We start from the raw sequence: 13,251 nt of genomic DNA, 5'->3' as shown, positions 1-13,251 counted from the left end.
ACAACTAGAAACTCCAAAACTAGAGACTCTACAACTAGAAACTCCACAACTAGAAACTGCGCAACTAGAAACTCCACGACTAGAAACTCCACAACTAGAACCTCAATAACTAGAGTCTCCACAACCAGAGACTCCACAACTAGATACTCCAAAACTAGAGACTCTACAACTAGAAACTCCACAACTAGAAACTCCACAACTAGAAACTCCTCAACTAGACACTCCGCAACTAGACACTCCACAACTAGAGACTCCGCAATTGAACATCCACAACTAGAAACTCCACAACTAAAAACTCAACAACTAGAAACTCCACAACTAGAAACTCTACAAGTAGAAATTTCACAACTAGAAACTCTGCAACAAGAAACTCCGACTAGAAACTCCACAACTAGAGACTCCACAACTACAGACTCGACAACTAGATACTCCGCAACTGGAAACTCCAGAACTAGAAACTCCACAACTAGAAACTCCACAACTAGAAACTCCACAACTAGAGACTCCACAACTAGAACCTCCACAACTGGAAACTCCGCAACTAGAAACTCCACAACTAGAAACTCCAGAACTTGAAACTCCGCAACTAGAAACTCCACAAATAGGAACTCCACAACTAAAAACTCCGCAACTCGAAACTCCACAACTAGAGACTCAAAAACCAGAAACTCCGCAACTAGAAACTCCACAACTGGAAACTCCACAACTGGAAACTCAACAACTAGAAACTCCACAACTAGAGACTCCACAACAACAAACTCCACAACTAGAAATTTCACAACTAGAAACTCTGCAACAAGAAACTCCGACTAAAAACTCCACAACTAGAGACTCCACAACTACAGACTCGACAACTAGATACTCCGCAACTGGAAACTTCAGAACTAGAAACTCCACAACTAGAAACTGCGCAACTAGAAACTCCACGACTAGAAACTCCACAACTAGAACCTCCAAAACTAGAGTCTCCACAACCAGAAACTCCACAACTAGATACTCCAAAACTAGAGACTCTACAACTGGAAACTCCACAACTAGGCTTCACAACTAGAAATTTCACAACTAAATACTCTGCAACCAGAAACTCTACAGCTACACACTCCGCAACTAGAAACTCCACAAGTAGGAACACCGACTTCAAACTCCACAACTAGAGACTCCACAACTAGAAACTCTACAGCTAGAAACTCCACGACTAGAAAGTCCACAACTAGAAACTCCGACTAGAAACTCCACAACTAGAGACTCCACCATTAGAGACTCGACAACTAGAGACTCCACAACTAGAAACTCCGAAACTAAAAACTTCACAACTAGAAACTCCACAACTAGAAACTCCACAACCAGAGACTCCACAACTAGATACTCCAAAACTAGAGACTCTACAACTAGAAACTCCAAAACTAGAGACTCTACAACTAGAAACTCCACAACTAGAAACTGCGCAACTAGAAACTCCACGACTAGAAACTCTACAACTAGAACCTCAATAACTAGAGTCTCCACAACCAGAGACTCCACAACTAGATACTTCAAAACTAGAGACTCTACAACTAGAAACTCCACAACTAGAAACTCCACAACTAGAAACTCCTCAACTAGACACTCCGCAACTAGACACTCAACAACTAGAGACTCCGCAATTGAACATCCACAACTAGAAACTCCACAACTAAAAACTCCACAACTAGAAACTCCACAACTAGAAACTCCACAAGTAGAAATTTCACAACTAGAAACTCTGCAACAAGAAACTCCGACTAGAAACTCCATAACTAGAGACTCCACAACTACAGACTCGACAACTAGATACTCCGCAACTGGAAACTCCAGAACTAGAAACTCCACATTTAGAAACTCAACAACTAGAAACTCCACAACTAGAGACTCCACAACTAGAACCTCCACAACTTGAAACTCAGCAACTAGAAACTCCACAACTAGAAACTCCAGAACTTGAAACTCCGCAACTAGAAACTCCACAAATAGGAACTCCACAACTAAAAGCTCCGCAACTCGAAACTCCACAACTAGAGTCTCAAAAAACCAGAAACTCCGCAACTAGAAACTCCACAACTGGAAACTCCACAACTGGAAACTCAACAACTAGAAACTCCACAACTAGAGACTCCACAACAACAAACTCCACAACTAGAAATTTCACAACTAAAAACTCTGACACTAGAAACTCCGACTAGAAACTCCACAACTAGAGACTCCACAACTAGAGACTCGACAACTAGACACTCCGCAACTGGAAACTCCAGAACTGTAAACTCCACAACTAGAAACTGCGCAACTAGAAACTCCACAACTCGAAACTCCACAACTAGAACCTCCACAACTAGAAACTCCGCAACTAGAAACTCCACAACTAGAAACTCCCCAACTTGAAACTCCACAACTTGAAATTCACAAAAAAAACTCCACAACCAGAAACCCCGCAACTAGAAACTCCGATTACAAACTGCACAACCAGGGACTCCACAACTACAGACTCCACAACTAGAGACTCCACAACCAGAAACTCCGCAACCAGAAAATCCACAACTGCAAACTCCACATCTAGAAACTCCACAACTAGAGACTCCGCAATTGAACCTCCGCAACTAGAAACTCAACAACTAGAGACTCCACAACTAGAAACTCCACAACTAGATACTCCCCAACTAGAAACTCCAGAGCTAGAGCCTCCGCATTTGAAACTCCGCAACTAGAATCTCCACAACGAGAAACTCCACAACTTGAAACTCCACAACTAGAGCCTCCGCAATTGAAACTCCGCAACTAGAAATTCCACAACTGGAAACTCAACAACTAGAAACTCCACAACTAGAGACTCCGCAATTGAAACTCCGCAACTAGAAACTCCGCAACTGGAAACTCAACAACTAGGAACTCAACAACTAGAAACTCCACAACTAGACTCCACAACTAGAAATTTCACAACTAGAAACTCTGTAACCAGAAACTCCACAGCTACAAACTCCGCAACTAGAAACTCCACAACTAGAGACTCCGCAATTGAACCTCCGCAACTAGAAACTCAACAACTAAAAACTCAACAACTAGAAACTCCAGAACTAGAGACTCCACAACTAGAAACTCCACAACTAGAAATTTCACAACTAGAAACTCTGCAACAAGAAACTCCGACTAGAAACTCCACAACTAGAGACTCCACAACTAGAGACTCGACAACTAGATACTCCGCTACTGGAAAATCCAGAACTAGAAACTCCACAACTAAAAACTGCGCAACTAGAAACTCCACAACTAGAAACTCCACAACTAGAGACTCCACAACTAGAGACTCGACATATAGACACTCGGCAACTGGAAACTCAAGAACTAGAAACTCCACAACTAGAACCTCCAGAACTAGAAACTCCGCAACTAGAAACTCCACAACTAGAAACTCCCCAACTTGAAACTCCACAACTAGAAATTCCACAACTAGAAACTCCACAACTAGAAATTTCGCAATGAGAAACTCCGATTACAATCTGCACAACCAGGGACTCCACAACTACAGACTCCACAACTAGAGACTCCACAACCAGAAACTCCGCAACCAGGAAATCCTCAACTAAAAACTCCACAACTAGAAACTCCACAACTAGAGACTCCGCAATTGAACCTCCGCAACTAGAATCTCAACAACTAGAAACTCAACAACTAGAAACTCCAGAACTAGAGACTCCACAACTAGAAACTCCACAACTAGAAATTTCACAACTAGAAACTCTGCAACAAGAAACTCCGACTAGAAACTCCACAACTAGAGACTCCACAACTAGAGACTCGACAACTAAAAACTGCGCAACTAGAAACTCCACAACTATAAACTCCACACCTAGAACCTCCACAACTAGAAATTCCACAACTAGAAACTCCACAATCAGAAACTCCGCAACTAGAAACTCCACAACTGGAAACTCCACAACTAGAAACTCTGCAACTAGAAACTCCACAGCTAGAAACTCCAGAACTTGAAACTCCACAACTAAAAACTTCACAACTAGAAACTCCGCATCTAAAAACTCCGATTACAAACTGCACAACTAGAAACTCCACAACTAGAGACTTCTCATCTAGTGACTCCACAACCAGAAACTCCGCAACTAGAAACTCCACAACTGGAAACTCCTCAACTAGAAACTCCACAACTAGAGACTCCACAACTAGATACTCCACAACAAGAGACTCTACAACTGGAAACTCCACAACTAAGAACTCCACAACTAGAAACTCCACAACTAGATACTCCGCAACTAGAAACTCCAAAACTAGAGACTCCGCATTTGAAACTCCGCAACTAGAAACTCCACAACTAGAAACTCCGCAACTAGAAACTCCGCAACTAGAAACTCCGATTACAAACTGCACAACCAGGGACTCCACAACTACAGACTCCACAACTAGAGACTCCACAACCAGAAACTCCGCAACCAGAAAATCCACAACTGCAAACTCCACATCTAGAAACTCCACAACTAGAGACTCCGCAATTGAACCTCCGCAACTAGAAACTCAACAACTAGAGACTCCACAACTAGAAACTCCGCAACTAGATACTCCCCAACTAGAAACTCCAGAGCTAGAGCCTCCGCATTTGAAACTCCGCAACTAGAATCTCCACAACGAGAAACTCCACAACTAGAAACTCCACAACTAGAGCCTCCGCAATTGAAACTCCGCAACTAGAAATTCCACAACTGGAAACTCAACAAATAGAAACTCCATAACTAGAGACTCCGCAATTGAAACTCCGCAACTAGAAACTCCGCAACTGGAAACTCAACAACTGGAAACTCCAGAACTAGAAACTCCACAACTAAAAACTGCACAACTAGAAACTCCACGACTAGAAACTCCACAACTAGAACCTCCACAACTAGAAATTGCACAACTAGAAACTCCACAATCAGAAACTCCGCAACTAGAAACTCCACAACTGGAAACTCCACAACTAGAAACTCCACAACTAGAGACGCCGCAAATGAAACTCCGACACTAGAAACTTCGCAACTAGAAACTCCACAAGTAGAAATTTCACAACTAGAAACTCTGCAACAAGAAACTCCGACTAAAAACTCCACAACTAGAGACTCCACAACTACAGACTCGACAACTAGATACTCCGCAACTGGAAACTTCAGAACTAGAAACTCCACAACTAGAAACTGCGCAACTAGAAACTCCACGACTAGAAACTCCACAACTAGAACCTCCATAACTAGAGTCTCCACAACCAGAAACTCCACAACTAGATGCTCCAAAACTAGAGACTCTACAACTGGAAACTCCACAACTAGGCTTCACAACTAGAAATTTCACAACTAAAAACTCTGCAACCAGAAACTCTACAGCTACACACTCCGCAACTAGAAACTCCACAAGTAGGAACACCGACTTCAAACTCCACCACTAGAGACTCCACAACTAGAAACTCAACAACTAGAAACTCTACAGCTAGAAACTCCACGACTAGAAAGTCCACAACTAGAAACTCCGACTAGAAACTCCACAACTAGAGACTCCACCATTAGAGACTCGACAACTAGAGACTCCACAACTAGAAACTCCGAAACTAAAAACTTCACAACTAGAAACTCCACAACTAGAAACTCCAAACCAGAAACTCCACAACTAGATACTCCAAAACTAGAGACTCTACAACTAGAAACTCCACAACTAGAAACTCCACAACTAGAAACTCCTCAACTAGACACTCCGCAACTAGACACTCCACAACTAGAGACTCCGCAATTGAACATCCACAACTAGAAACTCCACAACTAAAAACTCAACAACTAGAAACTCCACAACTAGAAACTCCACAACTAGAAACTCCACAAGTAGAAATTTCACAACTAGAAACTCTGCAACAAGAAACTCCGACTAGAAACTCCACAACTAGAGACTCCACAACTACAGACTCGACAACTAGATACTCCGCAACTGGAAACTCCAGAACTAGAAACTCCACAACTAGAAACTCCACAACTAGAAACTCCACAACTAGAGACTCCACAACTAGAACCTCCACAACTGGAAACTCCGCAACTAGAAACTCCACAACTAGAAACTCCAGAACTTGAAACTCCGCAACTAGAAACTCCACAAATAGGAACTCCACAACTAAAAACTCCGCAACTCGAAACTCCACAACTAGAGACTCAAAAACCAGAAACTCCGCAACTAGAAACTCCACAACTGGAAACTCCACAACTGGAAACTCAACAACTAGAAACTCCACAACTAGAGACTCCACAACAACAAACTCCACAACTAGAAATTTCACAACTAAAAACTTTGACACTAGAAACTCCGACTAGAAACTCCACACTAAAGACTCCACAACTAGAGACTCGACAACTAGACACTCCGCAACTGGAAACTCCAGAACTGGAAACTCCACAACTAGAAACTGCGCAACTAGAAACTCCACGACTAGAAACTCCACAACTAGAACCTCCACAACTAGAAACTCCGCAACTAGAAACTCCACAACTAGAAACTCCCCAACTTGAAACTCCACAACTAGAAATTCACAAAAAAAACTCCACAACCAGAAACCCCGCAACTAGAAACTCCGATTACAAACTGCACAACCAGGGACTCCACAACTACAGACTCCACAACTAGAGACTCCACAACCAGAAACTCCGCAACCAGAAAATCCACAACTGCAAACTCCACATCTAGAAACTCCACAACTAGAGACTCCGCAATTGAACCTCCGCAACTAGAAACTCAACAACTAGAGACTCCACAACTAGAAACTCCACAACTAGATACTCCCCAACTAGAAACTCCAGAGCTAGAGCCTCCGCATTTGAAACTCCGCAACTAGAATCTCCACAACGAGAAACTCCACAACTAGAAACTCCACAACTAGAGCCTCCGCAATTGAAACTCCGCAACTAGAAATTCCACAACTGGAAACTCAACAACTAGAAACTCCACAACTAGAGACTCCGCAATTGAAACTCCGCAACTAGAAACTCCGCAACTGGAAACTCAACAACTAGGAACTCAACAACTAGAAACTCCACAACTAGACTCCACAACTAGAAATTTCACAACTAGAAACTCTGTAACCAGAAACTCCACAGCTACAAACTCCGCAACTAGAAACTCCACAACTAGAGACTCCGCAATTGAACCTCCGCAACTAGAAACTCAACAACTAAAAACTCAACAACTAGAAACTCCAGAACTAGAGACTCCACAACTAGAAACTCCACAACTAGAAAGTTCACAACTAGAAACTCTGCAACAAGAAACTCCGACTAGAAACTCCACAACTAGAGACTCCACAACTAGAAACTCGACAACTAGATACTCCGCTACTGGAAAATCCAGAACTAGAAACTCCACAACTAAAAACTGCGCAACTAGAAACTCCACAACTAGAAACTCCACCACTAGAGACTCCACAACTAGAGACTCGACATATAGACACTCGGCAACTGGAAACTCAAGAACTAGAAACTCCACAACTAGAACCTCCAGAACTAGAAACTCCGCAACTAGAAACTCCACAACTAGAAACTCCCCAACTTGAAACTCCACAACTAGAAATTCCATAACTAGAAACTCCACAACTAGAAATTTCGCAATGAGAAACTCCGATTACAATCTGCACAACCAGGGACTCCACAACTACAGACTCCACAACTAGAGACTCCACAACCAGAAACTCCGCAACCAGGAAATCCTCAACTAAAAACTCCACAACTAGAAACTCCACAACTAGAGACTCCGCAATTGAACCTCCGCAACTAGAAACTCAACAACTAGAAACTCAACAACTAGAAACTCCAGAACTAGAGACTCCACAACTAGAAACTCCACAACTAGAAATTTCACAACTAGAAACTCTGAAACAAGAAACTCCGACTAGAAACTCCACAACTAGAGACTCCACAACTAGAGACTCGACAACTAGATACTTCGCTACTGGAAACTCCAGAACTAGAAACTCCACAACTAAAAACTGCGCATCTAGAAACTCCACAACTATAAACTCCACACCTAGAACCTCCACAACTAGAAATTCCACAACTAGAAACTTCACAATCCGAAACTCCGCAACTAGAAACTCCACAACTGGAAACTCCACAACTAGAAACTCTGCAACTAGAAACTCCACAACTAGAAACTCCAGAACTTGAAACTCCACAACTAAAAACTTCACAACTAGAAACTAAGCATCTAAAAACTCCGATTACAAACTGCACAACTAGAAACTCCACAACTAGAGACTTCTCATCTAGTGACTCCACAACCAGAAACTCCGCAACTAGAAACTCCACAACTGGAAACTCCTCAACTAGAAACTCCACAACTAGAGACTCCACAACTAGAGACTCGACAACTAGATACTCCACAACTGGAAACTCCAGAACTAGAAACTCCATAACTAGAAACTGCGCAACTAGAACTTCCACGACTAGAAACTCCACAACTAGAACCTCCATAACTAGAGCCTCCACAACCAGAAAGTCCACAACTAGATACTCCACAACAAGAGACTCTACAACTGGAAACTCCACAACTAGGAACTCCACAACTAGAAACTCCACAACTAGATACTCCGCAACTAGAAACTCCAAAACTAGAGACTCCGCATTTGAAACTCCGCATTTGAAACTCCACAACTAGAAACTCCACAACTAGAAACTCCGCAACTAGAAACTACGCAACTAGAAACTCTGATTACAAACTGCACAACCAGGGACTCCACAACTACAGACTCCACAACTAGAGACTCCACAACCAGAAACTCCGCAACCAGAAAATCCACAACTGCAAACTCCACATCTGGAAACTCCACAACTAGAGACTCGGCAATTGAACCTCCGCAACTAGAAACTCAACAACTAGAGACTCCACAACTAGAAACTCCACAACTAGATACTCCCCAACTAGAAACTCCAGAGCTAGAGCCTCCGCATTTGAAACTCCGCAACTAGAATCTCCACAACGAGAAACTCCACAACTAGAAACTCCACAACTAGAGCCTCCGCAATTGAAACTCCGCAACTAGAAATTCCACAACTGGAAACTCAACAAATAGAAACTCCACAACTAGAGACTCCGCAATTGAAACTCCGCAACTAGAAACTCCGCAACTGGAAACTCAACAACTGGAAACTCCAGAACTAGAAACTCCACAACTAAAAACTGCACAACTAGAAACTCCACGACTAGAAACTCCACAACTAGAACCTCCACAACTAAAAATTGCACAACTAGAAACTCCACAATCAGAAACTCCGCAACTAGAAACTCCACAACTGGAAACTGCACAACTAGAAACTCCACAACTAGAGACGCCGCAAATGAAACTCCGACACTAGAAACTTCGCAACTAGAAACTCTACAAGTAGAAATTTCACAACTAGAAACTCTGCAACAAGAAACTCCGACTAAAAACTCCACAACTAGAGACTCCACAACTACAGACTCGACAACTAGATACTCCGCAACTGGAAACTTCAGAACTAGAAACTCCACAACTAGAAACTGCGCAACTAGAAACTCCACGACTAGAAACTCTACAACTAGAACCTCCATAACTAGAGTCTCCACAACCAGAAACTCCACAACTAGATACTCCAAAACTAGAGACTCTACAACTGGAAACTCCACAACTAGGCTTCACAACTAGAAATTTCACAACTAAAAACTCTGCAACCAGAAACTCTACAGCTACACACTCCGCAACTAGAAACTCCACAAGTAGGAACACCGACTTCAAACTCCACAACTAGAGACTCCACAACTAGAAACTCAACAACTAGAAACTCTACAGCTAGAAACTCCACGACTAGAAAGTCCACAACTAGAAACTCCGACTAGAAACTCCACAACTAGAGACTCCACCATTAGAGACTCGACAACTAGAGACTCCACAACTAGAAACTCCGAAACTAAAAACTTCACAACTAGAAACTCCACAACCAGAGACTCCACAACTAGATACTCCAAAACTAGAGACTCTACAACTAGAAACTCCAAAACTAGAGACTCTACAACTAGAAACTCCACAACTAGAAACTGCGCAACTAGAAACTCCACGACTAGAAACTCCACAACTAGAACCTCAATAACTAGAGTCTCCACAACCAGAGACTCCACAACTAGATACTCCAAAACTAGAGACTCTACAACTAGAAACTCCACAACTAGAAACTCCACAACTAGAAACTCCTCAACTAGACACTCCGCAACTAGACACTCCACAACTAGAGACTCCGCAATTGAACATCCACAACTAGAAACTCCACAACTAAAAACTCAACAACTAGAAACTCCACAACTAGAAACTCCACAAGTAGAAATTTCACAACTAGAAACTCTGCAACAAGAAACTCCGACTAGAAACTCCACAACTAGAGACTCCACAACTACAGACTCGACAACTAGATACTCCGCAACTGGAAACTCCAGAACTAGAAACTCCACAACTAGAAACTCCACAACTAGAAACTCCACAACTAGAGACTCCACAACTAGAACCTCCACAACTGGAAACTCGGCAACTAGAAACTCCACAACTAGAAACTCCAGAACTTGAAACTCCGCAACTAGAAACTCCACAAATAGGAACTCCACAACTAAAAACTCCGCATCTCGAAACTCCACTACTAGAGACTCAAAAACCAGAAACTCCGCAACTAGAAACTCCACAACTGGAAACTCCACAACTGGAAACTCAACAACTAGAAACTCCACAACTAGAGACTCCACAACAACAAACTCCACAACTAGAAATTTCACAACTAGAAACTCTGACACTAGAAACTCCGACTAGAAACTCCACAACTAGAGACTCCACAACTAGAGACTCGACAACTAGACACTCTGGAACTGGAAACTCCAGAACTGGAAACTCCACAACTAGAAACTGCGCAACTAGAAACTCCACGACTAGAAACTCCACAACTAGAACCTCCACAACTAGAAACTCCGCAACTAGAAACTCCACAACTAGAAACTGCCCAACTTGAAACTCCACAACTAGAAATTCACAAAAAAAAACTCCACAACCAGAAACCCCGCAACTAGAAACTCCGATTACAAACTGCACAACCAGGGACTCCACAACTACAGACTCCACAACTAGAGACTCCACAACCAGAAACTCCGCAACCAGAAAATCCACAACTGCAAACTCCACATCTAGAAACTCCACAACTAGAGACTCCGCAATTGAACCTCCGCAACTAGAAACTCAACAACTAGAGACTCCACAACTAGAAACTCCACAACTAGATACTCCCCAACTAGAAACTCCAGAGCTAGAGCCTCCGCATTTGAAACTCCGCAACTAGAATCTCCACAACGAGAAACTCCACAACTAGAAACTCCACAACTAGAGCCTCCGCAATTGAAACTCCGCAACTAGAAATTCCACAACTGGAAACTCAACAACTAGAAACTCCACAACTAGAGACTCCGCAATTGAAACTCTGCAACTAGAAACTCCGCAACTGGAAACTCAACAACTAGGAACTCCTCAACTAGAAACTCCACAACTAGACTCCACAACTAGAAATTTCACAACTAGAAACTATGTAACCAGAAACTCCACAGCTACAAACTCCGCAACTAGAAACTCCACAACTAGAGACTCCGCAATTGAACCTCCGCAACTAGAAACTCAACAACTAAAAACTCAACAACTAGAAACTCCAGAACTAGAGACTCCACAACTAGAAACTCCACAACTAGAAATTTCACAACTAGAAACTCTGCAACAAGAAACTCCGACTAGAAACTCCACAACTAGAGACTCCACAACTAGAGACTCGACAACTAGATACTCCGCTACTGGAAACTCCAGAACTAGAAACTCCACAACTAAAAACTGCGCAACTAGAAACTCCACAACTAGAAACTCCACAACTAGAGACTCGACATATAGACACTCGGCAACTGGAAACTCAAGAACTAGAAACTCCACAACTAGAACCTCCAGAACTAGAAACTCCGCAACTAGAAACTCCACAACTAGAAACTCCCCAACTTGAAACTCCACAACTAGAAATTCCACAACTAGAAACTCCACAACTAGAAATTTCGCAATGAAAAACTCCGATTACAATCTGCACAACCAGGGACTCCACAACTACAGACTCCACAACTAGAGACTCCACAACCAGAAACTCCGCAACCAGGAAATCCTCAACTAAAAACTCCACAACTAGAAACTCCACAACTAGAGACTCCGCAATTGAACCTCCGCAACTAGAAACTCAACAACTAGAAACTCAACAACTAGAAACTCCAGAACTAGAGACTCCACAACTAGAAACTCCACAACTAGAAATTTCACAATTAGAAACTCTGCAACAAGAAACTCCGACTAGAAACTCCACAACTAGAGACTCCACAACAAGAGACTCGACAACTAGATACTCCGCAACTGGAAACTCCAGAACTAGCAACTCCACAACTAGAAACTGCGCAACTAGAAATTCCACGACTAGAAACTCCACAACTAGAACCTCCATAACTAGAGCCTCCACAACCAGAAACTCCACAACTAGATACTCCACAACAAGAGACTCTACAACTGGAAACTCCACAACTAGGAACTCCACAACTAGAAACTCCACAACTAGATACTCCGCAACTAGAAACTCCAAAACTAGAGACTCCGCATTTGAAACTCCGCCACTAGAAACTCCACAACTAGAAACTCCGCAACTAGAAACTCCGCAACTAGAAACTCCGATTACAAACAGCACAACCAGGGACTCCACAACTACAGACTCCACAACTAGAGACTCCACAACTAGAAACTCCACAACTAGAGACTCCGCAATTGAACCTCCACAACTAGAAACTCAACAACTAGAAACTCAACAACTAGAAACTCCACAACTAGAGACTTCACAACTAGAAACTCCACAACTAGAAATTTCACAACTAGAAACTCTGCAACTGGAAACTCCACAACTAGAAACTCCACAACTGGAAACTCCACAACTAGAGACGCCGCAAATGAAACTCTGACACTAGAAACTCCGGAACTAGAAACTCAAACACTAGGAACTCAACAACTAGGAACTCAACAACTAGGCTTCACAAGTAGAAATTTCACAACTAGAAACTCTGCAACCAGAAACTCCACAGCTACACACTCCGCGACTAGAAACTCCACAAGTAGGAACACCGACTTCAAACTCCACAACTAGAGACTCCACAACTAGAAACTCAACAACTAGAAAC

Source organism: Rhipicephalus microplus, unplaced genomic scaffold (genome assembly GCF_043290135.1).
Source record: "Rhipicephalus microplus isolate Deutch F79 unplaced genomic scaffold, USDA_Rmic scaffold_35, whole genome shotgun sequence".
NCBI lineage: Eukaryota > Metazoa > Arthropoda > Arachnida > Ixodida > Ixodidae > Rhipicephalus > Rhipicephalus microplus.
This window is presented reverse-complemented; position numbering follows the sequence as displayed.